Source organism: Zootoca vivipara, chromosome 7, assembly GCF_963506605.1.
Source record: "Zootoca vivipara chromosome 7, rZooViv1.1, whole genome shotgun sequence".
NCBI lineage: Eukaryota > Metazoa > Chordata > Lepidosauria > Squamata > Lacertidae > Zootoca > Zootoca vivipara.
In genome coordinates this window covers 26589913-26616183 of record NC_083282.1, presented here as the reverse complement: position 1 = coordinate 26616183, position 26271 = coordinate 26589913, and the positions used below count along the sequence as shown (strand labels likewise).

Here is a 26271-nt window from a genome sequence, read left to right as displayed (position 1 = left end):
AGAATCGTCCTATCTTCCTTCCTTCCTTTCAAAAAAGCAAGTTTTTAGCCAGGGGTCAGCAACCTTTTTCAGCTGTGGGCCGCTCCACCATCCCTCAGACCACGTGGTGGGCCAGACTATATTTTGGAGGGGGGGGGGAAATGAACAAATTCCTATGCCCCACAAATAACCCAGAGATGCATTTTAAATAAAAGCACACATCCTACTCATGTAAAAACACTAGGCAGGCCCCACAAATAACCCAGAGATGCATTTTAAATAAAAAAGGACACATTCTACTCACGTAAAAACATGCTGATTCCCGGACTGTCCGCGAGCCGGATTTAGAAGGCGATTGGGCCGGACCCGGGCCTTAGGTTGCCTACCCCTGTTTTTAGCCCTTAAAGGGTAAAGGGGACCCCTGACCATTAGGTCCAGTCGTGACCGATTCTGGGGTTGTGCGCTCATCTCGCATTATTGGCCGAGGGAGCCGGCGTATAGCTTCCAGGTCATGTGGCCAGCATGACAAAGCCGCTTCTGGCAAACCAGAGCAGCACATGGAAACGCCGTTTACCTTCCCGCTGTAGCAGTTCCTATTTATCTACTTGCATTTTGACGTGCTTTCGAACTGCTAGGTTGGCAGGAGCTGGGACCAAGCAACGGGAGCTCACCCCGTCACAGGGATTCGAACCGCCGAACTTCTGATCGGCAAGCCCTAGGCTCAGTGGTTTAACCCACAGCGCCACCTGGGTCCCTGGGTCCACCTGGGTCCACCTGGGTCCCTTAGGGCTACCCAAAATGATTTGAAATGGCAGGTAAAATCCCTAGAGCCAGATGCCTCATGCACATGTCTCTGTTCTTCCCCATTACTAGCGGATGAGGGATAAGTTATGCAAAATGTATACAAAGCAATATATTTGCATAATGTATACCAGCTGTATAATTTTACTTTTCTTGGCACATGCAACCAGCTGGGCTGCTGAAAGTATCGTAGAACCCTCAAGAAGTACTTGCCATCTTTTAAAGATTTCGCCAGCATTTTATAACCATTTGCTTTCTCAGTAGAGTGACCTTACAGTATACCTATAGGGCAGCATACAAAACTTGCTCTAAGCAACGTAACTCGCCCTATGTAAGTTCCCCACTCCTAAGACCGGCATTGTAGTTTATACATATTCCACCTTTCTTCCATCACGAACTCAAGAAAATGTACACGTTTTTTTCTCAGGCGGTCACCCAACCCAGGCATTGCCCAGCCCCAGACCAGCTTAGCTGTTGCAAGGTAGTGGTCTCATGGGTCTTGCTAACTTGCTAACTGTTGTGGCCAGGCTCCCTGGAGCTGTAGGTTTCGTATGTACACCCTACCCCCCAGTAGTGCTGTTTATACACTTGCAAAGCGTCAAGCAGCTTCAGTGAAATGTCTCTGGGTTTGGAACAAAGTGAGAGAATAATTAAGTCCTTGTGCCAGCTCCCCAAGGACACAGAATTTCAGTTGTCCTCAGCCTCAGGGGTTCATGGCTATACTCACAAGCAGCAGCATAGAGGATTTCACTTGTCAGGCTTCCGAGACACAAGAAACAAAGGAACATGGGCAACTGCCTTACTCTTGAGCCAGATTATTGGACCATCTGGTTTAGGATTACCCACACACTCAGGTTTTCATATAGAGGACATCCCCAGCCTGTCTTGAAGATGCTAAGGATTGAACCTGGGACCAAATGCTCTCTACCACTCAACTACAGCCTTCCCTTAGGAGAAAGGCATGCTGGGTGCCATAGGCGCCAGCTCTATAGGGCTGAGGCATTTTCAGCCCCCCAATGTTTGTTGGGGTGGGGCTGAGCCCCCCAATCTTGAGGCAGCAGAGGAGGCAGAGCCCTTCCTAGCCCACCAGCCTCCTCCATCCTCCCTTTGTCCACTGCCCTCTGCCATCTTGGGAGATGCCGTTTCAGACAGGTGTGGCTTGGCCACCCTACCTGTCGCAGCTGTGTCTCCCACTGCTGCATGGCCCTGGGTGACCTTGCGGCGCTGGGAGACACAGCACAGACACTTGGGAGGGCTGCAACAGTCGTGCAACATCGCAACACGCGTAATGTCGTGTGCGTGACGTCACACACAAGGGATTACGCCTCCCCCCCCCCAATGTTGGGTGCAACTTATTGCCTCTGCCTGGTGCCTATGGAGTCTCATATTTGCACCCTGCAAGATGCTTGGCTCATTATTTGAAAGTTTCAACTTGCATTTTATTTCCCCCCTGAAGCTGTTAAAACAACAACCAATTGCAGCCGAGTTACTGTTTTAATGAAACTTACTAACAAAGGCATTGTTATCAAAGTATTGTTATAGGGTGTATAGATATAGATATAGATTATAGATATAGATATAGACAGTGCTTTTTTTTCTTAAAAAAATGTTTAGGGGTCCTCTCATTTTCATACTCATATTGAAATACTGCCCCTCAGTGAGGCCAAACTTAGATTCACAAAATGTTTAGGGGTATGCATACCCCTGTGTCCCCCCCAGAAAAAAAGCACTGGATATAGATATATATTCATAAACTTAAAAAGAATCTTAGTGTCTTGTTCACAGAACTGAAATCATTATCCTCCTCCACAAGTGACCATTAAGGATTGTTTGAGTCAATCCATACACACACCAGCCCCAGCGGCCGAGCATGTGAAATGCAAATGTAACCATAGAACCACATAAATTGGCAGAAGATTTAGGAACACCTTTTTATTTCTATTTACAGGCAGGTACTCCAAACTGATGTGACCTTTTAGTAACAAAAGTCCTGTAGCACCTTAAATAAATAAATAAATAAATAAATAAATAAATAAATAAATAATTTATTATTTATACACCACCCATCTGGCCAGGTTCCCCCAGCCACTCTGGGCGGCTTCCAACAAAATATTAAAATACAGAAATCCATCAAACATTAAAAGCTTCCCTAAACAGGGCTGCCTTGAGATGCTTTCTAAAGGTCTGGTAATTGTTGTTCTCTTTGACCTCTGGTGGAAGGGCATTCCACAGGGTGGGTGCCACTACCGAGAAGGCTCTGGTTCCCTGTAACTTGGCTTCTTGTAGCGAGGAAACAGCCAGAAGGCCCTCGGCGCTGGACCTCATAAAAGGCTATTTTATGATGGGCTAGAGCTTTTGTTGACTGCTAGAGACCATTTGATCAGAGCCCAGGCAATCTTGAAAGAAAGATAAGACAGGTGGGAACATGTGTGGCCTAGAAATTGCCTACAATGGCTCAGAAGGCAGGTAGCCAGAAATGAAGGTTCCCAGAGTTCCTCAAGTGAGCTAGCCAAGGAGGGTTGAATCCAATGCTAGTCCTACTAAGAGTAGGACATGAACAGAGAAGAATAGAATAGAATAGAATCATAGAGTTGGAAGAGGCCACAAGGGCCATCCAGTCCAACCCCCTGCCAAGCAGGAAAACAATCAAAGCATTCCTGACAGATGGCTGTCAAGCCTCCGCTTAAAGACCTCCAAAGAAGGAGACTCCACCACAGTCCTTGGCAGCAAGTTCCACTGTTGAACAGCTCTTACTGTCAGGAAGTTCTTCCTAATGTTTAGGTGGAAGCTTCTTTCTTGTAACTTGAATCCATTGCTCTGTGTCCGCTTCTCTGGAGCAGCAGAAAACAACCTTTCACCCTCTTCTATATGACCTCCTTTCTGGGTTGCCAGACTCAATAGTGGACAGGACTTCTGTGCCATTAATTGCCCTGCTCTCTTTTGAGTCTGGAAACTGTTATGTATTAGTGTATATATTTTTCCCTCAGGTCCTTGACAGTTGTTTTAGGAGGGAACTTTAGGAAGGAACTTTGAATTAGGTTTGATACATTGTTTGAGCAAGCCTCTATAAAAGCAGGCCAGTTCGGCAATGCAGTTCAGTTCTGTTCCAGCTTCCAAATAAAGAGCTGCTTTGGAGAGATTGCTGTGTCGTCTGCTATGCTTACCCACAACTTAACAGAAACCTTAAAGAGAAACCAGCAAACCCCTTGTTTAATTTCCAAGCAAAGGGTCTGCTGGTTTCCCTTTAAGGTTTCCAGATTCAAAAGAGAGCAGGGCAATTAAAGGCACAGAAGTCCTGTGCCTTTTATATATATGAACATGGCTATCATATCACCCCTTAACCTTCTCTTCTCCAGGCTAAACATACCCAGCTCCCTAAGCCGTTCCTCATGTTGAAGATAAAATGCAACAGGTCTACCATGAGCAGGACCAACTCTGCATACAACCTGGAGCTTGGAGAGAAGGCATCCAGCTACCAGAGAGCTCATTTCTCTCCAGCCGAGGTCACAGAGGGAGAGGAAAAATTTGCAGCTGGGAAGGGTGGGGGCACCTTCCTACCCAGACAGGGACTTACAAGTGCTTAACTGTGGCTGGTCTGTGCCATTTGTTTCTCATTCTAGTTGGGCCGTTCCAGGATTACATGAGTCTGCAAGAGCACAATGTTTGAAAGGATTTCTTTTTCTTTTTTTTTAAAGGTCAACCTGGGAGGATGACAGACAAGCAAGGGACAGCCAAGTATAACTTTATGCATGCTGGCAAAGTGGGGGAAATAATGTGTGCATCAGCTATGGAAGCATGTCAATGAGGGCATTGCAAGCAACGTGAACGAAAAACCACACAAAACTATTTTGAGCCGGATATATCTTACATTGCAGTCTAACCTCACACATCATCTGGACAAAGTCAGAGCCCGTCAGCTGGTGAGCCTTCTTGAGAAACGCCACAGTATTATTATTTTTAATTAATAAAAGCTTTAAAGAACTGTGAGACCTTCAAGATGCATTTAGGTGTAACAAGAAAGACACAAGTATGATGCACAATATATACACGTATTAGCAAACAAAATTGCACCCAACTGAGTTTGATTAAGAATAAACCCAATGATATTAAACAGGCCTAAGCTAGCCATTTTCTGTAGGTCTGTAGGACCGGCATTTGCTACAATCTACATATTATAAAACCTTTAATCTTTCATCTTTCTGAATCCAAAGGTAGCCAGAGATTCAGAAACCAACCTAGGAGCGTTCAATGGAAATGCTGCCTAGAGCACATGGGTCGTTAATCCAGATATAAAATTTTAGCAGAACAAAAATGGTGCAGCTGTAATGTAGCCGTGTATCCTCAGAAGTAGTGGAACATTCCATTTCGGTTTAACAGCCTAATTCTGGGGTCACCAACGTGCCACTGAGGACTCCCCCTAGCGCCAACAAAACCTCTAAGCCTCTCTCCCCCTCCCGTTTCCTGCTCCCTGTGCTATGAGGTGAGAAAGGTAAGCTACTTTTTTGACATGTGGAAAAATTAATAGAGCCAAAGGAAGTTGGAAGGGCCAAGATTTCCCCCACTTCCTCTTTCAGCAATGTGCTTCTTAAGGCTCAGTTCAACTCAGACCTGAGCAGCTCGAGAGAAAGCGGAATGACCAAGAGAGCAGGAAGGAAAGGGGAGCAATCTGGAAGACTGTGGGACAGGGGAGGGAAATAGAGAAGCCAAGGGGAGCTTTGTAACCTCAAAGGTGTTGCCTCATTGGCTGAGCTCCCTGCCATTCCTGCAATAATATCTCCTCTGATGTCTACACATCACCAAAGGGGAGGCTTGGAGCTTAAGGCTGCAAGCATCAACTGCTGCTCTCTGGGACTCTTCCTGTTGTGGACTCTTCCTGGCAGAACTGCATTCTGGTCATCATCATAAGGTTGCTTTCGACACAGCTAGTGTAGGGGTTTTGTCAGCAGCAACAATGCGATTGATCGGTTGTTAGGGGCTCAGTTGGAGTGGCTTTTGCTACATTGCCTCTGTTATTACTGTGCTTTCAGTTATGTTCCTAGAAGATAATAGGATCCCAACCAGCTACAGGGGCGTAAACATCAACCTAGTATTGGCCATCTTAGCTGGACCAATGGTATTGACCCCATCTAACTTCAGCTAGATGGGGCCAATAACATACCCTCCAACACTTTTCTGATGAAAATAGGGATGTCCTAAGGAAAAGCGGGACATTCCAGGATCAAATCAGAAGCTTCTGTAAATCCAAGACTGTCTCTGGAAAACAGGGACACTTGGGGGGTCTGCAATAAGCTCTGTGATTGTTTTAGTAATAGATAGGATTGATTATTTTATGATACAGAGACATTAGCAATATAACATTAGCCTCGGTCCTGTATACCTGAAGGAGCGTCTCCACCCCCACCATTCAGCCCGGACACCATTCAGCCCGGTAGTGGCACCCGTCCTGTGGAACGCCCTCCCAGCAGATGTCAAGGCAATAAGTAACTATTTTACTTTTAGAAGACAACTGAAGGCGGCCCTGTTTAGGGAAGTTTTTAATGTTTAATGCTGTACTGTTTTAATATTCGGTTGGAAGCCGCCCAGAGTGGCTGGGGAAACCCAGCCAGATGGGCGGGGTATAAATAATAAATTATTATTATTATTATTATTATTATTATTATTATTATTATTATAACTCTCCGCTGGTGCTTTGATGATTTTTGTCCCCACTGTTTTGTAGTAATAGACCCCTTTTATCAACCAATATACTAACTAAAACCAGGGTGTGTGTTTTTCTGCCGGAACTTGCAAGGAACTCAGTTCTGGCACCTCTCAGGTGGGTGCCGTTGAGAAAGAAGGGAGGCGTTTGTGGTGAGTTCCAGAACTTTTTCTTAAAAACAAACAAACAGCACTGACTAAAACAAATTCATTGTGGAGTGCCTCCCCTTACTCCACCCCACCTTCCAGTACCAGCCCTTTCACCCTCACTTTTTAAGGGCTACTAAGAATAGCAAGGGGAAAGAGTAAGGGGTGGACCAGTTTGGAGAAGCAGATGCAGCGACCTCAGGACTTGCCAAGCAGCAAGAGTAGCTAAACGGATCTAAGTGGTCTCAAGTAAATACTTTCAACCTGTCATTAATTTTAGCAGCACAGAATCGGGTTCAGGATGTCCTTTTGCCTTTGTTTACTCTTGTCAATCTGCGTTGACACTGCTAGCCTACCTTACCCTTGGCTTTTCCTTTCTTTTCAGTCTGCATCCAGTTCAAAGGTATCTATTTATCTCAATTATTTAACAATGTGTAAAATTACAAACACGTTCAGTGGCAATATGTTCCTCTTGCGTAAACCTCTCCGCTTGGCCACATGTATAATGAAAACCCTGTTGAGCCCATAATAAAATCCAGAAATCTTTCAAGTCTCAGAACTGAATGTTCAGATGTTGTTGCTCGCTTCCTTTTCTAACCAGACAGCGGGAGCTGCCAAGAGACTTTCTGGGCGTTCAGCCCCTTTCCATATTAATATAGGCGTGTATATATTTATAGCACTTTACCAGAGTAGCCGAGGATCAGATCAGATGTTGATTGTTTTCAACCTAATTAGTTATATGCGTATGTAATTTTTCCCTCATTTATATGCACGCATATTCTCTGTCTCTATCTTTCTTTCTCTCTCTCTCTCTATCCTCTACCTTTGAGGACAATGAAGTAAAAACAAAACAAAACCCAGCTCAGTTCATCGATAAACAGTGTATTAAAATTTCACTCCAATAAAAAGTTATGGGGGCCATCTTGCTAAACATTGCCTTCATTCACATGGTCAGACGCCCGTTCTGCTACGCGTGCAGCTTGCAAATGAGCAAACCATTCGCTTTTCACATGGTTTGTTGAACTCAGTAGGCTGCTGCAAGAACACTTTCCACAACACAGCGGCATGCTCTTACGAGCACAAATATATTAACATGATTTCCTTTTCCTGAATCAGCTGTTTATAGTTCCTCAAGAACTCAGCTCTGAAAGCAGTTAGGCTGTTTCTTCGTTTTACTTTCTTGCCATTCCAACATGGTCAAAAGCGTGTGTTTGAGTGTGTGTGTTGTCTGTGATAGCTGCAAATTCATTGGACCTATATCCAGGAGCAAATGCAGCTCATTACTCAGATTGCACAGAGTGCTGACAATTGCCATTTATTTATTTTAAAAAAAGCAATCAAATGTGCACACATGTAACAAGCCTATCTTAAAAACAAACAAACAAACCCTCGTAACCTTGTTTTGAGGCTGTTTTCTGAGGCTGAGCTATCGCCAACACTTGTGTCATTGCACGGAGGAAGATTCTATGCAAGAGCATGAACTAGTCCCTTTGCTCTTCCTAGTAGTCCAGTGCTCGCTTTGTTTACACATAGGAAGACACAAATCCCTTTGCTTCAAAAGAAAAGGCTGTGTGTATGTAACTGACCTGCGCTAACAACCTCACTATAGCGTTTACAATATTTTGAAGGGACAACAAATATTTAGAAGGCACTGCAACAAATGATACCAAAACACACAGTTTTTAATTTCATGATTTCTTGAAAATATCAGTTATTGGACTTTTAAATCTTGTGTCACATGTAGCAAAACTGTAAATGGTGCATTACTTATACCCCTGCAGTAACGTCTTAAGGGTATCCAGCGCCGTGGTTCAATAATCCTCCGGCGCGCCCCCCCACGGCAGCAGTAGCGCGCGGCTGAGGGGCGGAGATGGAGGATGGCGGAGCCTGGAAGGCGTGCACCACCTTGCAGGGGGCTGGCCTGGGTGCAGAGCCCACCTCCCGCAGAGGGGGCTGCTCGGCCTCCCGCCCTGGATCGGCCCCTCCTTGGCGCCTCCCTCCAGCGGCTGCTCTGGGACACAGTGGTGGCGCGCGGCCATTGAGCTTCCTCCATGAAGCAGAATCAGTGAGACTCCTGCCTAGAGTGGCAGCAGGCACGTGGTGCCACTCTAGGCAGGAGTCTCACTGATTCTGCTTCATGGAGGTAGCTCAATGGCTGCGCGCTACTGCCACCATGGGGGGGGGCGCCAGCAGCAGCTGCTCCCAGACACCAGCCGTTCAGTGCCCCTTCCACGCCCCTGGTAGCCAGGCAGCCTGGCGCCTTGCGCCACCCAGCCCGGGCCTAGAGACGGCCCTGTACCCCTGCATGTAGTTCCTTAAGCAAACCAACCAGGCTGGTATAGATTCTTTGGCTTGTGCTGTCAATCACGAAGTATGGCTGTGTATACTGTACAGTGGTACCTCAGGTTACAAATGCTTTGGGTTACAAACTCTGCTAACCCAGAAGTAGTACCTCGCGTTGCAAACTTTGCCCCAGGATGAGAATGGAAATCACGCGGCGGCAGTGGGAGGCCCCATTAACGAAAGCGTGCCTCAAGTTAAGAACAGTTTCAGGTTAAGAACCGACCCCCAGAACAAATTAAGTTCATAACCTGAGGTACCCAGGGCCAGCCCTACAGCCAGGCTGGGTGGCGCAGAGCACCAGGGCGCCTGCGCTGTGAAACAGGGCAGGGGGGGCGCCGGAGGGATCCGTCGCACCACAGCGCCAGGGCGCCAGCTATACTTAAGAGGGCCCTGGAGGTACCACTGTACAGGCATGAAGGTGAGGACCTTATCATGTGAAGAAAGTGCAAACACAGCCTAAGGCAACCCTAAACACACTTATCTGGGAGCAAGCCCCTTTATATTCAATAGGTAAACATGGTAAGGCGGGTGTATTATTTTTTTAAAAAAATATTTAAATCACTATTAAAACAATAGTTTATTTAAATCAAATTCATGCTCTAGTGTTAAGGACTAAGGCCACAATCTCTGCAGTTATATTGGACTAAAATGAATAATTTGAGCAGCATGATTCTTATTTGCTCTTTCTTCTGTCTGCTTTTTCATTTATGCAAAAAGACGTGCTTTATTTTTACAAGGATGAAATAGACTTGACAGATGCTACAGCAAAAGATGCTTCACAAGAGCACGGAAAGTCCAAATAAAGGGAAGGACAGAGTTCAAAATGACACAGAAGACAAGAAGTGAAGTTCAGTGTGAAGGCTTTCCCACACACACTTCAGCTCAGCACTTCACCAAAAAGTCTCAGCGAAGTTGGTTGCCAGAAAGATTGCAAATGACATGCCAAAGTGGATTTCTCTATTGGATTTCTTTTAAATCACCGATTTGTATCAGAGTCAGAGAGAATATTCAACCTCTTTTGTCTCTAAGTCCCAACAAGCAATAGAGCTACGCTTTATTTGTATTATTATTTTATTATCCAGATGAAGACCCGCAGCATTTTGCTAAGACATTTGTGGAACGTATGTGTAGGGAGAGGAGAACTTCCCAATGACCAATGCCGGAAATGAGACGATCCTTTCAAACTTGTATAGTGTTGAAGCCTGGGAAGGAGGGCCTATGGGTGTAGAGATGGCTGTACGGGTGCCATTTTGGAGAGGGGAATGACCACACTCTAAGCCAAGAACCTGAGGAAAAGCTTTAAAGTGAAAAGCTACAACACACACACACACCCTCCAGGTATTTTATCAGCACTTTTCTCTGGCTTACTTCATTATTCCTCAAAACAACTGAATGCTAGTGTTGTCACCACAGGCCTGATGATCGCTGCTGCCATGCTGACTTCCAGGAGCAGGGTGGCTCTCTAAGACCATTCCCTGGTGGCAAACCTATTCCTTGGACTCTGTGTCCCATTCATAAAATAGAAACCATCATGGCCGACCACACAGGGCTCTTTTGTGGACAGATGTAAAGCCCTGTTTGGCAGTGCCATCTAAGCAGCGCTAGTGATCCTGCCTCCCTTAACAGCATCAGAGGCTGTGATTCTCTCTTTGGCCGCCACTGGGCCCTAAGAAATAAAGCCCCTCACATATCAAATGGGGGGGGATATTTCAGGGTAGTGGGGAGGAAGTTTCCAGCATTATTTAAAAGGGGGGGTCATTCCATGCCAAATCACCTGATTTTAATAGTCGACCATGCTCTCACGACTCAGATTTTCTTCAAAATTTGAAATTTTCAAAAAATTCTCTTGCGCCCAATTTTGGGCCAAAAAAAAAAAATCTTAAAATATTATTTTGAGCTTATCTCATAGGAAAAGGTAAAGGTAAAGGGACCCCTGACCATTAGGTCCAGTCGTGACCAACTCTGGGGTTGCGCGCTCATCTCGCATTATTGGCCGAGGGAGCCGGCGTATAGCTTCCAGGTCATGTGGCCAGCATGACAAAGCCGCTTCTGGCAAACCAGAGCAGCACATGGAAACGCTGTTTACCTTCCCGCTGTAGCGGTTCCTATTTATCTACTTGCATTTTGATGTGCTTTCGAACTGCTAGGTGGGCAGGAGCTGGGACCAAGCAACGGGAGCTTACCCCGTCACAGGGATTCGAACCGCCGACCTTCTGATCAGCAAGCCCTAGGCTCAGTGGTTTAACCACAGCACCACCTGGGTCCCTATCTCATAGGTATCTACACATAATTTTTTTTTGAAGAAAATCTTAGTCGTGAGAGCACACGGCACCAGGTGATTTGGCATGGAGTGACCCAAGGAGCACTTTGCTGTATCCCTTACTATAGCAATGTTATCAACACAGGGCAAACGGTCTATGTTTTATGAAGCAATGGAATGTGTGCCTTTGGCATGCATACTTAGCATATAGTTTATTACTTTTTATTTGCATACTGTTTATTACAGTAGTCAATCAGAGTGCAGAACGAGAGACATAGATGCCCCTTGCCCTCCCTAAATGATATCAATGGCTGGAGGGTGGGGAAAGGGTGCCTTTTTGCTTGTGTTTTGTTACCCTGAGGAGAAGACGGCAAGTGCCTTGTCATTTACTTATGCCCCCACAGCGGGCATCCATTCATGCGTAGTTCCACCCTCTTTGAATCTTAGCCTGTAATAGAGTTGCCTGGAGCAAAACATCATCAACCTATACGGAGACTGTGAGTGAAATAAATCAGAAACATGAATGGACAGCAGGCAGGAGGACCACAGAGAGAAAGACAAAACATGGGAATCCTCAGAGGGAGGCAGAGCTCTAGGGAATGGGAAAGATTGCAGTGGCGCCAGTAGGGTACAAAACATTGAGGAGCCAAGGAAAGAAAAGCATCTGCGAAGCCTCTTTTATATATAATCTGTTGGTGGATGGCATTTTCAGTTGGGCTTTTGTCACCCCTGACGCTGGTATTTGTGAATTGCTGGATTCTGAGAGGAGTTGTAGGAGGATACACTCTTAAAGGATTAAGTGGAAGATAATGGAAGGAAAAAGAAAAGTTTGCATGAGAAATGCCCTGTTTTGAAGTTCTACTTTAAACAGGTCACAAAACCGTAACTTGACTCACAGTAAAAAGAAAAGGGGGGGGCAATCAAGTATTTTGAAACAAATATACTCTAAAGTTTCCATCACAGTAAGGATAAAATATATCAGTCCATCCCTGGTGGAGATTTGAAGACTCGCTCCACGTGTTCCCTTTTTAGCTACATCAAGGGAGCCCAAATTGGAAAACAAAACTACAGGACCAGGCTATTTGCTGGCGATTTAATGATTATGACACCTGACCTGCCAAACACGGAAGCAGCAATACTTGGAGTGCTCAGCAACTTTGCAACATTACCAGGTTTTCAGGTTAGCTTCTCAAAATCTGGAGCTTTAAGCTTCAATGTACCACCCAAGATCCAAGAAGTATTCAGAGAACTCACAGGCGTTAAACTCCATCACACAAAGCTCAAGATATTTAATTACCAGAAGAAACCTTAACACACTCTATTCACTATCCCCCTGTATGTCGAACAATTCTAAGAAATTTGAAGAAATAAAATGGAGCAAACCCTCCCAGGAAGATTAGCAATGGTAAAAAATGAGGGTCTTATCAAAATTTCTGTTTCTATTCCAAATCACTCCTAACCTGGATTCCACTCAAACAGATATGAAAGTGGCAGAAAAGTGCCGTCGTCCCCCTGCAAAAGACCCAGAATAAGTGCCAAACGTCTGTACCTCCTCAGTGTAAGGAGGCTGCGTCATCACAAAATTGAAGCTATATTTTATTGCTAACCAAGTAAAACGTACCATCCCTTTTATTTTAGATCAGGTACATCCAACTTCCAAGAGACTGTGATCTACTCCCAGTATATATATATATAAAACCTGACAGTGATCAACCCGTTGTCATTGGAGGGAGGAGAAGAGTGTGTGGAGATTGCCCAGAGTTGTTGAGCTTTTCTTAGGGGGGGGGAGGACTCAGAGTGGTTTACCTTTGGGGGGGGAGAGGATTGCCCAGACTTCTTGAGATTTTTTTAGGGTAGAGGGCCCACAGTTGTTGAACTTTCTTTGGGGGGCGTATCAATCTATCAGGATCACAAGGGGATCTACCAGTAGATCGCGATCCACCTGTTGTACATGCCTGTTTTAGATGATACTTCAAAACAATGGGTCCAATTGGAAAGAGAACCGAGCGAGGAAATTCCAACCTCAGCATATCCCTTCTTAAAGCATTTTTTTAAAAAACTGGCCTAAAAATTTGAAAGCTAATTCATACAAACCATGCTTAATGCCTGGGAAGAGAAGGCAGGAATCCTAACTCCAGCCCAACCCCTCTCCTTTCCACAACACTTCATGACAATCTGATGCGGCCAGATGGAGGGTCTATTTATTTGTATCGTTTGCCATTCCTATGATCCTTGTTTACAAAACCCAGTAAGTAGTTATTCGAGGGGGAAAAGGGTAAGCAACCGATAAGTGGTGTGTCAGCTAAGATGGCCAACAGTATATCATTTCAGATGGAATTACCAAAGTAGGAGAAAGAGAGGGAGGGAGGGAGGGAGGGAGGGAGGGAGGGAGGGAGGGAGGGAGAGGGAGGGAGAAATATCCTATAGCAGAGCTACTGGTATGTGTCTCCAAAAAAGGGGGACATTAAAATTTGGCACTTTCTCAGAAGAACAATGTGCTGTACTCATGTGTTCAGTAAGGGGTACTGTATTACATATTACTCATCTGCTGCGATTCAGGGTGCATAATAGTCAAAATTGCAAACAGTATCATCCTAAGAGTTCAAAATGTTAAATAAAAAAAGAGAGGAGAAAACTCTCAGTAAAAGGAAGGCATGGCACTTGAGGATGTAGCTGACTCCAACTGGCAAATTCTTTGCCATCCCATCTTCCGAGTCCTAGAAATACAGTTGACCTCGACTAATAAATTTCCCTAAAACCTAGACATACTCTTGGCCTTAATCCCAAATTCACATAAGAAGCCATTTCATAGGCAAGGGTCTTATTTATACTTACTTGACTCCTGTAATATTTTATCTGAGGTGGCACTTTCAGCAAACCCCCACTACTGAATGAACTGCCTCTTTTACTTTAAAGTTTTTTGGGGCTTGTTTTTTTTTAAAAAAAGCTAATCTAGTAAAATCCCATAAATATCAGCAGGCTTTAGTTCCCTACATTCATATGGGAAAAAGACTGAGGAGAAACCACATTAGCATTAAAATAATGGTAGCATCCAGACGGAGGCTGACAAAGCATTCATTTTTTAATCTCCTGTCATCATGCCAGCTGTCCCTGACTCTATTGAGATGCAGAGCCTTCAAAAAGAATGAGAAATTCAGGGAAGAGGAAACTGCTAAATCTGAAAGATTACACACGAACTTTTTTTCCCAGCTTCAGGAGGGAGACCTGGCCCCCATCTCTACCCTCAACTGCACTCTAGCCTACAACCTCTCCACCAATATTAATTGTTTTCTGTCCTATTTCATGAGGAATGTGTTTGTAACATTTTAACCCTCAATGCAAACTAGTAAAGTAGCTACCGTGTTTCCCCTTTTTTAAGACACCGTCTTATAACTTTTTTTCCTCAAAAAAACACACGGTGTCTTATTTTCAGGGGATGTCTTATTGTTATTATGTTTTTATGGTATCTGTGGTTCTGGGCGGTGGGGCGGCAGGCCTCCTCGGCCGGGCCATGAAGACAGGCCACCCGCGCGCCTTCCGAGCTTGGCCAGCCGAGCTTGGCAAGATGGAAGGCCTCCGGGGAATGTGGGGCCCGGGCAAGGCGGCACTGAGAGCCCCCACGGCCGCGCAGCCATCACCCTCGTTGCCGCGTCCCTTTCAAGCCTCTCGCTCAAGCTTGGAAGGAGCCGCGCGCCCACGGCTCATGCAGCAAGGGCCCTCCCGACTCCTTCCCAGACGCCCCTTTCCCCTCCTCCTTGCCGGTTCTGGGCAGCAGGCGGCAGGCAGGAAGAGGCCAGGTCGCTGGCTCGGCGCTCTGCCTGATCGGCGCTGCGGAGCGCTCCGAGGGATCGGCGCTGCGGAGCGATCGGCGCTGTGGAGCGCTCCGCTCTGCCGCCGCCGGTTCTGGGCACCGGGGCGGCAGGCCTCCTCGCCGGGCGCTCTGGCGGCGCAGAAGGGGCCAGCAGCGCTCCCGCCGTGTGTTGCCCCGGTGGTGCAGAAGGGCCTGCAGGCCTCCCGTCACCACTCTTCCTTGGGCCATGCAGCCCACGACACTCCGGCGTCGCGGAAGGGGCCAGCAGCGCTCCCGCGGCCGCCCGTCACTCCAGCGGTGCGGAAGCGCCCGCGGGCCTCCCGCCGCCGCTCAGCCTTGGGCCTTGGGCCATGCAGCCCCCAGGGGTTGCTACGACCACATAACACCCAGCAGCAGCAGCAGCAGCAACAGCAGCGGGAGGACAAGGACGGTGCTGCTGCTGGGTCCCACTGCCTCGAGGCGAGCGGCGCTCCTGCGCGGAGGTATGGCTTATTTTCAGGGGGTGTTTAATATTGCACAAATGCTTTAAAAGCCTGCTATGGCTTACTTTCTGACTACGTATTAAAAAGGGGGAAACACGGTATATACGTAATCCAAAGATTGCCCCTACTACTTTTGCTTTATGGCTGGTAAGAGATCTAATAAATAGTAATCCAATAATTAAATAAAATAATAAATCATAATCGTTGCCACCCCACTAGCAAACACGCTGTTTCTTGGTGGCTCTTTCCACATGACACAGTTCAATATGGTCACCTAAGCATTGCATTCTGTAAAATGTTGGCCCTTTCCCACAGAAATAGATATAACGGAACTACCCTATACAAATCTCTTGGATGTATGCACTTTTGTTACGCGTATTCAGCGTGAACAAAACAAAGGATCATAGGCTCGCTGCCGTGTGGAGGTAAGGAAAAGGTGAGTCAGGCAACAAAAGGAATATCCATATGGCTCTGAGTTTGTAGGAGTCCACTATATAGAAGGCTGTGTATCAGGCAAAAGCATCAACTTGGAATATGAAAGCCATGAATCATAAGAGGGTTGACCTGCAGATCACAACTGGTGATGGACCTGGGAATCGGGGATGGGGATTGGGGGAGAAGGTCAAGTGCAAAGTTCAGTAAGCTGCAGAGTTGGAGGGATAGAGATGGAGGAGTACCCACATCCTCTAGCATTCAACTTAGTGCTTACTAAGCAGGTATGTAAGTAGTGCTGAATTTACTAAGTAGTGCTTATGGAGTAGATGGAATTAAGACTAAAAAGATTTGTTACCATTCTGCTTATTCACGTCATACGAAGTTCCAGTGGTGTTCATGTGAACCACGACGACACGTGATTCTGTCCAATGATGTCTCCCCATACCTGTGCATTACTTTTCAAAATGGCACCAACATTGACCCTCTCCCTCGCCAAGTTTAAATTCTTTAATCTATTCCGGTGTTTGGGTGTTACTGTACTTTAATGATTCAGCTCAACACTAGTTGCAGGGCAACGGGAAACATTCAATGTGCCTTGAAATCAATGGAAAGAACAAAGATGCTTATTTCCTCTATAGGGGATTGATTATTCTGTGGTAGCAGAAGTCAATCCACAGGGTTTTCTGGGGACAGCTGAAAGTTAGCCACACTTCTACCTAGCTTGCTCCTTTACCCCCATCATTCCGGTGGTTATGCAGGTATGCAGGAATAATATTTGGACATTAGCTCTGTGCTCCATTAAGTTTAAGGGTTGCTATTCTGACTGCCTCCTACACAGGATATGTTAAGGAGGCAGAGAGGAATTTCCTCTTACTGCATCCTCGATCCAGCCCTTCTGAACACTATTGCACCTACTCTAACAACATTCTAGCCTTTTCTCTTGTGTCAACAGTTCAAGCCTCATATATAGGACTGAGTTACTATTTTTCTTAAAAGGAAGCTTTTCCACCAACTAATATTAACAGCAATATTTCCCCGAATTAAGGAAGAAGAAGAAGGGGGGGAAAAGTCAATGGAACCATTTTATATTTTTAAAACATTCCTCTCCAGAGCCCACAAGCCAAACAGTACAGCATTGTGCTAGCACATGGAACCAGCTATAAACAGACTGTCTGCCTTTGCTGTTAAGCTGAGAAAAGTCAGCATAAAAGGTGGACAAGGAAATCTGTATGTTACACATTTGCTGTTTTCAAGGCATATATTGAAAAAGTTTTGCCAGTAGAACAATATGACATTTTTTCCAATCTGGGATTGTTCCCTTGCCATTGCAGTGCCCAGGATTCTATATCCAACATGTTCTGAAAATGCAAACCCTTCCTAATTTAAGGTATGTTGGTCAACACCAGGTATAGACAGTATTTACTTATCTCCCTGTTACCTGGCATGAAAGGGCAATAACGCTTCTCATGTTGCCATCAGTTCTCCATACATCACAAAGTGCTGTATTCCAGCAAGGGAGATTGCTGGAACAGCAAACACCCTACAATTAAAAAGAGAGCTAGGCAAAAAGACAGCGCTGAAGGCGAAGAAGCAAAACCGAAAGAAGGGTCAAAAGTGTAATGGCATATAAAAGTCAACTGCTCTACAGGCGGATAGCTTTGCGTCAATTCATAATTTTATTGTATACCTAACAGACGCAGGAGCTGGATTTTTACTGTTTGCTGGAGGAAATACTTGTCAGTAAGTATCCTGGATAATTTAATGACGTTAACACTTCACACTAGGAATCTCGGCTTCTCTAACTATATTAAATAACTAGGTTAATGCAATACTTAAAGGTGCTTCCTGGCACAGTCTTTACCTTATGCCAGGAATGGGGAACTGGTGAACCCCCAAAATGTTATTGGATTGCAATGTCTACCATTCCTGACAACTGGCCCTGCTGCTTGGAGTTGATGGGAGGTGGGAGTCCAGAAAACATCTAGAGGTCACAGGTTCTGCATCTCTACCATGTACCATTGACAATACTGATAAGAAAGGAAAACCACTCTTCTGAAACAACACAAAAAAATGCCCACGGAGCATGGCCATGCTTTCTTTCCGTTACCATCAGCAGTGGCATATGTGCCGACAAACATTTCTACCACAGTCTTATTGCACTTCCTGCTTATGCGTCCCAGAGCAATCATGAAAGTGTCTAGACATGTCCAAATATGTAGAATCCAGTCTCTTTTCTGTGATCCTAGGGAAACTGCATAGTGCTTTATGATATAATCTAGGAAGCCAGATGTGGCCAGGACTCCCTCACAGGGAAACCACCATTGACGTTGCCACAATAAAACAAAAAAGGCTCTTTAAACAAGTACCGTGTTTCCCCCTTTTTAAGACACCGTCTTATAACATTTTTTCCTCAAAAAAACACACGGTGGCTTATTTTCAGGGGGTGTCTTTTTTTTTTTTTAAGTGCTGGTACAACTGGGTCCCACTGGCTCAGGACACTCGGCGCTCTCTTCCGCGCACATTTAAATACCACACTCTAGCCAACTGAGCTCTCCAGGTTTTACTGTCAACCAGGCTGGCAGCAGCTCTCCAGGATTTCAAACTTGGGGGTACCTGGGGGTTAAACCTGGGATCCTTCTGCATACAGAGCACAGGGTGCTCTGCCACTCTGTTATGGTCTTTTCCATTTTCTGCCTCTTCTATTTTTTCCCTTTCCCCTCCTACCCATCCTGAGTCAAGGGCTCTCCTTCCTTGGAGGCTTTTAAGCAGAGGCTGGATGGCCACCTGCCTCGGAGACAGATGTGCACACAGGGGGGGGGACTTTGTGAGGGAGGCCATGACCCGTCCCACTCCGAGACGCTTGTGAGGGAAGTGCGAGGGGGACGAGGCTTGGGCCATGCTCCTGGCGCGCGCGCGCACACAACCCCGACTGATGGACCAACTGAGGGAAGGGAGGGATGAAAGGGGAGGAGGGGGAGGGGAGCAGCTTCGGCCCTCAGTGAGGAGGCCGGGGCGGCTGAATGACGAGCCGAAGCGGAACCTTTTCTCTGTCGGGGGGGGGAGACGCGCGCGCAAACACACAGAGACGCGCGCGCACACACACACACACACACCCCGAGAGAGAGACGCGCGCGCACACACACACACACACACCGACACACCGAGAGAGAGAGACGCATGGGGGAGAGAGAGAGAGACGCATGGGGGAGAGAGAGAGAGACGCGCGCACACACACACGCACACACAGAGAGACGGACGCACAGGGAGAGAAAGAAAGAGACGCGCGCGCACACAGAGAGAGTGCGGCTGCAGCGCTGACAAAGCACGAAGCAGCGCTGCACTTAGGGGACGATGGCCAGGGAGGGGGGCTGCGGGGTCGAGGCAACGTGTGAAAGGGAGGGATGGCGAGGAAGAAGTGGGGAGTGAACTGATCGGGGCTTTAACATGCCCGCACGCGCAAAAGGGAGGCTCGGAATGTGGAGATCGGTTCTGGCTGCTTCTCTTAAAGTGCGTAAGCAACGAGCCTCTCTCTCTTTCCTCCTGCTGCTCGTGCCCTGGGTGCTCCGTGCGGCGCTGCTTCACGCTTTGTCAGCGCTGCAGCCGCCGCCGCTTCCGGGCACCGACCCGACCCCGCAGGCTTCCTCCTCCTGCCGCGGCCAGCATTACAGGAGCTGGGTCCTGCTGGCTGGTGCTCCGTGCGGCATTGCTGCACGCTTTATCGGCACTGCAGCAGCCACCGCCGCTTCCGGGCACTGACCCGACCCGGCAGGCTTCCTCCTCCTGTCGCGGCCGGCATGCTGGGTCCTGCTAGCTGGTGCGGAAGTATGGCTTATTTTCGGGGTATGTCTAATAGCTCTCAAATGGTTAAAAACCCTGCCATGGCTTACTTTCTGACTACGTATTAAAAAAGGGGAAACACGGTACCACGAATAAATGGATTTCACGTCACCAATATAAAAGCTGGTCATCTTCCACAATGAAAGATGTAGTTACACCTCACAAACTGCATAACATGGAAATGTACTTTTATTCCTCAGGGATGCACAATCTATACACTGCTTTAAAATTCTGGCTGGCTCAACAGGACATCCTTTGCTGAAGTTGGCTTAGGCTGACAAAGCAGGATGTCAAAGTAAGAATTATGCATTGTACATGCAGCTATAGAATCACAGAATAGTAGGGTTGGAAGGGACAGGAGCCGGGGTTGTTTTTTGTTCCAAACTTTGCTCGTCTCTTTCCTAAGATCTGTTTCTAGTCTCATGGATAAATAAGAGAATTATGAAATTTCACTCCTCCCACTGGCCCCAAACCCATCACTCCAGGAACCTCAGGTATAAAATAACATCAAGTTTTGGAAATGAGTCGTGCTAAGAGGTTAGCTTCGCATGCCACCATTTGCTTTATTCACAGGCGTGTAATATTGGGGTGGGGGGGTGGGCAGGTCCTTGTGCATTTCTAAATAGAAACGCTGTGTCAACCATCACTCTTAAAGCACATGCATGATTTCTTGGCTGCCAGCAAGTCTTCCCTATCGGTAGGAAAATATGACATCGTGTCTGCTTACATTTTCTCCTTCTCAAAGGCTTTTTCCTCCCAGGAACACAAAGCTGCCTAAATGTGGAGGTCCCATGACATTGCAAATGCCCACTCTTCCGCAGGAAGGCCTTATCTCCAAGAGCAATGCCATGTGTGGCTAAGTATGGGCAGGATGCCGCACAGAAAATGATATAGACGACTTTGCAAGGAAGAAGAACAGAGAGTGAGTGTCGGTAATTTCCCGGAGCGAAAAGACTTCCAGCCACGATGAGGTCCCTCATCCCGCGGCATCAAGTGGTGACTTGCATGTGTGAACGTGACATCAGAAAGCAAATGACACAGAAGAAACACTTGTATCATCTCACCAACACCTGACATGCTCAGTGTATTTCAGTGGGCCTGGTTCATGAAGGAAGAAAAATCAAGAGGTTGATATGCATTTGTGACCTACGGATTTTGCATATTATGACCTGGAAGAGAATGCAGATGTGCAGCTGACACAGTCACCTGCTTCTCACACAACATCCAAAAGGGAATTCTTGCTTCTCTCTCATAGTAAAATGCGTGGACTGGGCACCAGATGTGACTATTGGGCATGTATCTCACTGTGAGCAAGTGGGACTTTGGTACATCAAACTCCATTAAGATTTAATGCAGAATGTTTTCTGCTTATAGTACAGTAATGCATGTAGAAATTGGCATTTTTTATTATTATTTCATAGTCAGATCTCAGTATCTGTGTTCCAAGAGAGACAGGGCTTCAATCTTTTAAAGGACTGCGAATGTTAGCATAAGTTTATGGAACTCATTGCAACAGGATGCACTGTAGTGTCAGCCATTCGTTTTAACTTTGCAAGGCAATTAGACAAATGGATGGAGGTGGGGAAGCTGAGAAGCAAGTACAGAGGGTACAGAAGCACTGAGCCCACAGCCAGTAGGGGGATGAATTATGAGATTTTTATTTTATTCTTTAAGTTGCTAGTCCTCCTGGAAAGGAAGGTAATGAAGTATAAAATACAAACTTCTAAGTGATTTCTGCTTCAGTTTGTGATGGGAGAAGCTGCACTGGCAGCAACATCCCCTTTCTTTTTGAAATAAGGTTTTCTCCCCCCCCAAAAAAGTGATATGTGCACCTCCTTCCAAAATGTTTGGTGAACCCATTGCCCATATCAAACGAAATACGACAAATTAACCGACAGAGTCATAGGTGACATCCAGTTTTGTGCGAGTGGACTTCCATTTGCATAATGGGACTTAATAGCTCAGTCAGTAGAGAATGAGACTCTTAATCTCAGGATCATGGGTTCGAGCCCCATGTTGGACAAGAGATTCCTGGATTGCAGGGGGTTGGACTAGATCAGCGTTTCCCAAACTTGGGTCTCCAGCTGTTTTGGGCTACAATTCCCATCATCCCTGACCACTGGTCTTGCCAGCTAGGGATGATAGGAGTTGCAGTCCAAAAACAGTTGCGAGACCCAAGTTTGGAACCAGGGACTAGATGAACCTCAGGGTCCCTTCCAACTCTATGATTCTACGATTCCCTTTGCCTCTTTCCCCTGCGCTTAAACTCTGCTGCTGGAGACAAAACAGTGGTACCTCCGGTTACGAACTTAATTCGTTCCGGAGGTTCATTCTTAAGCCGAAACCGTTCATAACCCGAGGCGCGCTTTCGCTAATGGTGCCTCCCGCTGCTGCCGGCGCACGACTTCCGCTCACATCCCGGGGCAATGTTTGCAACCGGGAGCATCTACTTCTGGGTTAGCAGGGCTCGTAACCCACAGAGTTCGCAAGGACAGTGCGTAACACGAGGTTCCACTGTATTGCTATGCTTAGGTGTCATGCAAAGAGCTTAGGCAAGGATCAGCAACTCTACAACCACTATACCCAGCACGACAACATAAGGATGACTACATATTTAGTTTATCTGCGCATGGTTTATACTCTCACTGAAATAAAATCGGAAGGCATAATTTAAATACTAATTTAAATGGGGGTCTTTGTGGTTGGGGTGTGTGTTAAAAAAGCCATTCATCAATAAGTCAGGTATGTTGACCCCAAGGTTTCCTGGAATGCCTCCATGAATATAAGAGTGACATCATGTCTGTTCACTTGTCTCCTGTTGATAAATTAGCCAAACCACATAGGTAAGAGGAGCTCTTTTCTGAATTAGGACGGCAGCAGTTTGATCATCCTATATGTTTGCTCAGTCGACTGCTTGAGTAACCAAATTCTATTTGTAGTCATTGTGACAATGAAAGCTATGTCGGTTTAGGTGACATCTGCGTCAATGGATTCCTGCCCCCCCCCTTCCCGGCTGGAACTTATATGGCCTGGGTCAGAAACTAACTCATAGGATATGAGCTCAGCTGGAATTTTTTCCACAAATATGTGGACCTCCATGTTCAGGGAGATGTATGCTTCTGCATTCCAGTTCCTGGAAATGAGGGACCAGACATGAGGTGGCTAACCTTTTTGGAGCCGAGAGCCACATTGTCCCATAGACGATGTCTGTAAATTACCTTGAGACGTACATGTAAAAGCAGTTTCCCAGCTTTGGGATGGAGCGGGGGGGGGGGGTCCCAGTACCCTGCCAGAGCCCCGGCCCCCGTGCTTTCTTCCTAACGCCCAGCGCCACACTTAGCCAGCTTTGGGAAGGCAACATGAGGGATGGGGGTGGGTGGGTGGGTGATAATTTTATTAAAGCTAGAATTATTCTCAGACTTTCAACCACTGTGGTGTAGTGGTTAAGAGCGGTAGACTCATAATCTGGGGAACTGGGTTCGTGTCTCTGCTCCTCCACATGCAGTTGCTGGGTGACCTTGGGCTAGTCACACTTCTCTGAAGTCTCTCAGCCCCACCTACCTCACAGGGTGTCTGTTGTGGGGGAGGAGGGGAAAGGAGAATGTTAGCCGCTTTGAGACTCCTTCGGGTAGGGATAAAGCGGGATATCAAATCCAAACTCTTCTTCTTCTTCTTCTTTGACTAACTCGCACATTCTTTGGATTGCAATATTAAATCTAAAATTCACGTAGACCTCTTTCCGCACAAGGGGTGCTCATTAATTCTTTGCTCTGGCTATGTGGCTTTTATTTTGAGAGCAGGGCAGTCACCTAAGTTACATGGTGATATGTTGCTCTTTGAATGGATGACTGAAGCTTACCTAGCGTGCTGGATCTTTTGTCCTTTTTCACCCCATCTCTCCTATTGTTTGTCATGGCCTTGTTGTTCCGTCATGTGTAAAATTAGATTCTAAGCTCCTTGAAGAAAGGACAACACCTTTCTTGCTTTGTTCTCTAAATGCCTAACACGGTCTTGGGTCATATAGAAGTGGAAAAAATATTAATGTAAGCGTTATATAAACACCAGGAGATGAATAAAACATTTTGATATAGCACATTGCAAGAACCTCTAAGCACAAATACATGAAAAGGAGTACTGGAGCTGGCAACTAACTCACATATTCACCAGCAAAGGTTGAGAAAATCAGGCATCCTGACTGCAAGCAAAATCTGTTAACAGGTTTGTGGCAGTTAATGTGCAAAATGTAGAAAAGAAAAGTGTGCTTCCACTTCCATTATCTAAGCCCCAACAGTGACTTTTTGCAGAAAGTCAAATTAAAATTCAATGCGCATTCTCCTGGTGTTTTACCATTGTTCAAAGCAATTTAGCACCAAGATTCTATTTAGGCTCATGGCTGCATTCTATTAATGGTTTTGAATCACTCGCAAACATGCATATTTTCTCCAACAGCAGACTGCATCATGGAATTGGTAGCCTTGCAATGCATCCGATAGCACAATGGCACTTTCCTACCCTCTCCTTCTTGCTGCACCTCCCGTGCCCTCTTAAAGAGCCATTTCTAAGGATTTGGGAGACCCTCTGGAACAATGTGGCACAGGTAGCGTCTCTGGGAGGAGGCAATGAGTGGCAACTGGGATGTTCCCTTGCATTAACAAACCAAAAACAAGTTCGGATCAAAGCCACTGAGTCATCCTCGAGCAAACATAACTGACTTTGGCATAAAACAGAGGGAGGGATTTGGTGAGATTGTAGGAGATAGCTTGGTGCAAAAGGGTTCAATGATCATGAGAAGGCAACTATCACAAGAACACCTTCTGTCACATCTAAAAGCATAACAGAAGCGCACATTACAGGAATATGTGGCCAGCAGCACACTTGCTGCTATACAGGGGCACAACCTTGTGGGGGCTCAGCTTTGTCCCACCCCCTCAAATATTACGTCATTAACACCATGCATGGACTCAGCCCTTCTTTGCCTCTACATCCTTGGCTGCTGTTCACAAATTCACTAGATTATCTCTCCACACACACACACCAGCCACCATCAGCTCTGGCATATCTTTCTGCATATAGAAGCTTTGCCTGCGGCAAGTATGGGGGAGAGAATGCATGAATCACCCATTTGCTTTTCACGTTCCCAAAGTCTTTAATGAAAGGGGAACTTGAAGATCTGCCACAGACAGATCACACATCTTTTTGCGGGGAAGAAGCCTGAGTTCCTCCTTCACACATCAACCTGAAGTGCAGAAGACTAAGAGTGCTACCACTTCCTTCCAAACCCTCTGCATAATGCACAAAGCCACATCCCAAGGTAGCATGTTACTTGCACATTGGAGCTAAATTGAAACTAGATCATACTGAGACTGTAACTAAAATTTAGCAGTTACAGCAGAACTTGTTTTGTGTTTCCTTTGCATTTATTTGGTCTCTTGATCTCATCTCAACTGGTTCTGGTGATTTGAGTCGTGCACGCTTGTGTCCAACTGATGGGGATATCCAAATTGTTAGAAAAGTTCCCAAGGACCTAGAGCTCTGAAGCTTGGCACATATGTAATCCAAAGCTAAAAACACCATTCCCCACAAGTTCACCCCAAATGGTTAAGGTACTTCTTGACAACAAAGAAGCTGAATATTTGGCACTCAGGTTGCCCAAAACATGCAGATTACTCAAAAAATCCAAAAGGGAGACAACTGCAAGGGTCTTCCTGGAAATGAGGGATAAAAATGTCCCCCCCCCAAATAGCTAAGACTCTTCTAGGCACTCAAGAAAGTTGAAACTTGGTGTGTATATTCTTAGTAGCAGCTAGGAACAGAATGCTACTTTAATTAATGAGTAAATGTGTATAAGAACAGGGTAGGTGTTTCAATTAAGATTGCCAAGCTATGCAGCAAAAAAAAGCTCATATCAAATGTAATTGCTCAGTGATCTCATCATCATAGCCCAGCTATGCTCCTTCTATCTGATTTCAGAAGAGTTTCAGAACACAGAAACACACATCAGACAGAAATTCCCATGCCAAAACTTGTGCTAAGGAAGTCAATAACCTTTCAAAAAGCTGAGTAGTCTCACCTTCTTGTTTAGCTTGCAATTGTCCCTCCAATGTCCCTCGTTGTCCGGTCATTTTACGGGTTATTAGAAGTTCACAGGTCAGTCACAATAGCCTTCTCCTGTTCAGGTGAAAAACAGCATAAAGATTTCATGGGGGTTTTTTCACTGCCACATATAAATGTTTTCACCACCACATGGAAATGTTTTGTCTGTTTTGGCTCTTAGAAATCTGCATTTATTTTTATTTGGATTCCATGTTATTGGGGAAAAGTTGCACGATTTAGTACATATTTTCTTCACATCCAATATATGGTTCAGGGCTGATTAGGGCTTGGCTTAGATTCTGAAGTGGTTTGAAATGCAAGCACCACCCGCACTGGTTACAATAAAGAGTATTGTTGAGCGTGTACCAAGGACCTTTTCCTTACCA

The 26271-nt window shown here is 45.9% G+C and overlaps 1 protein-coding gene across 1 annotated transcript in view; it reads right to left on the bottom strand.

Annotated features, from left to right (window-relative positions):
* ZNHIT6 (zinc finger HIT-type containing 6) overlaps nucleotides 1-26271 on the bottom strand; it is a 121281-nt gene that overhangs the window by 23284 nt on the left and 71726 nt on the right. Inside the window, exon 10 of the transcript XR_009557879.1 lies at nucleotides 25863-25960. The gene's annotated coding sequence lies outside the window, so the exon portion shown is untranslated. The remainder of the gene's footprint in view (nucleotides 1-25862; nucleotides 25961-26271) is intronic.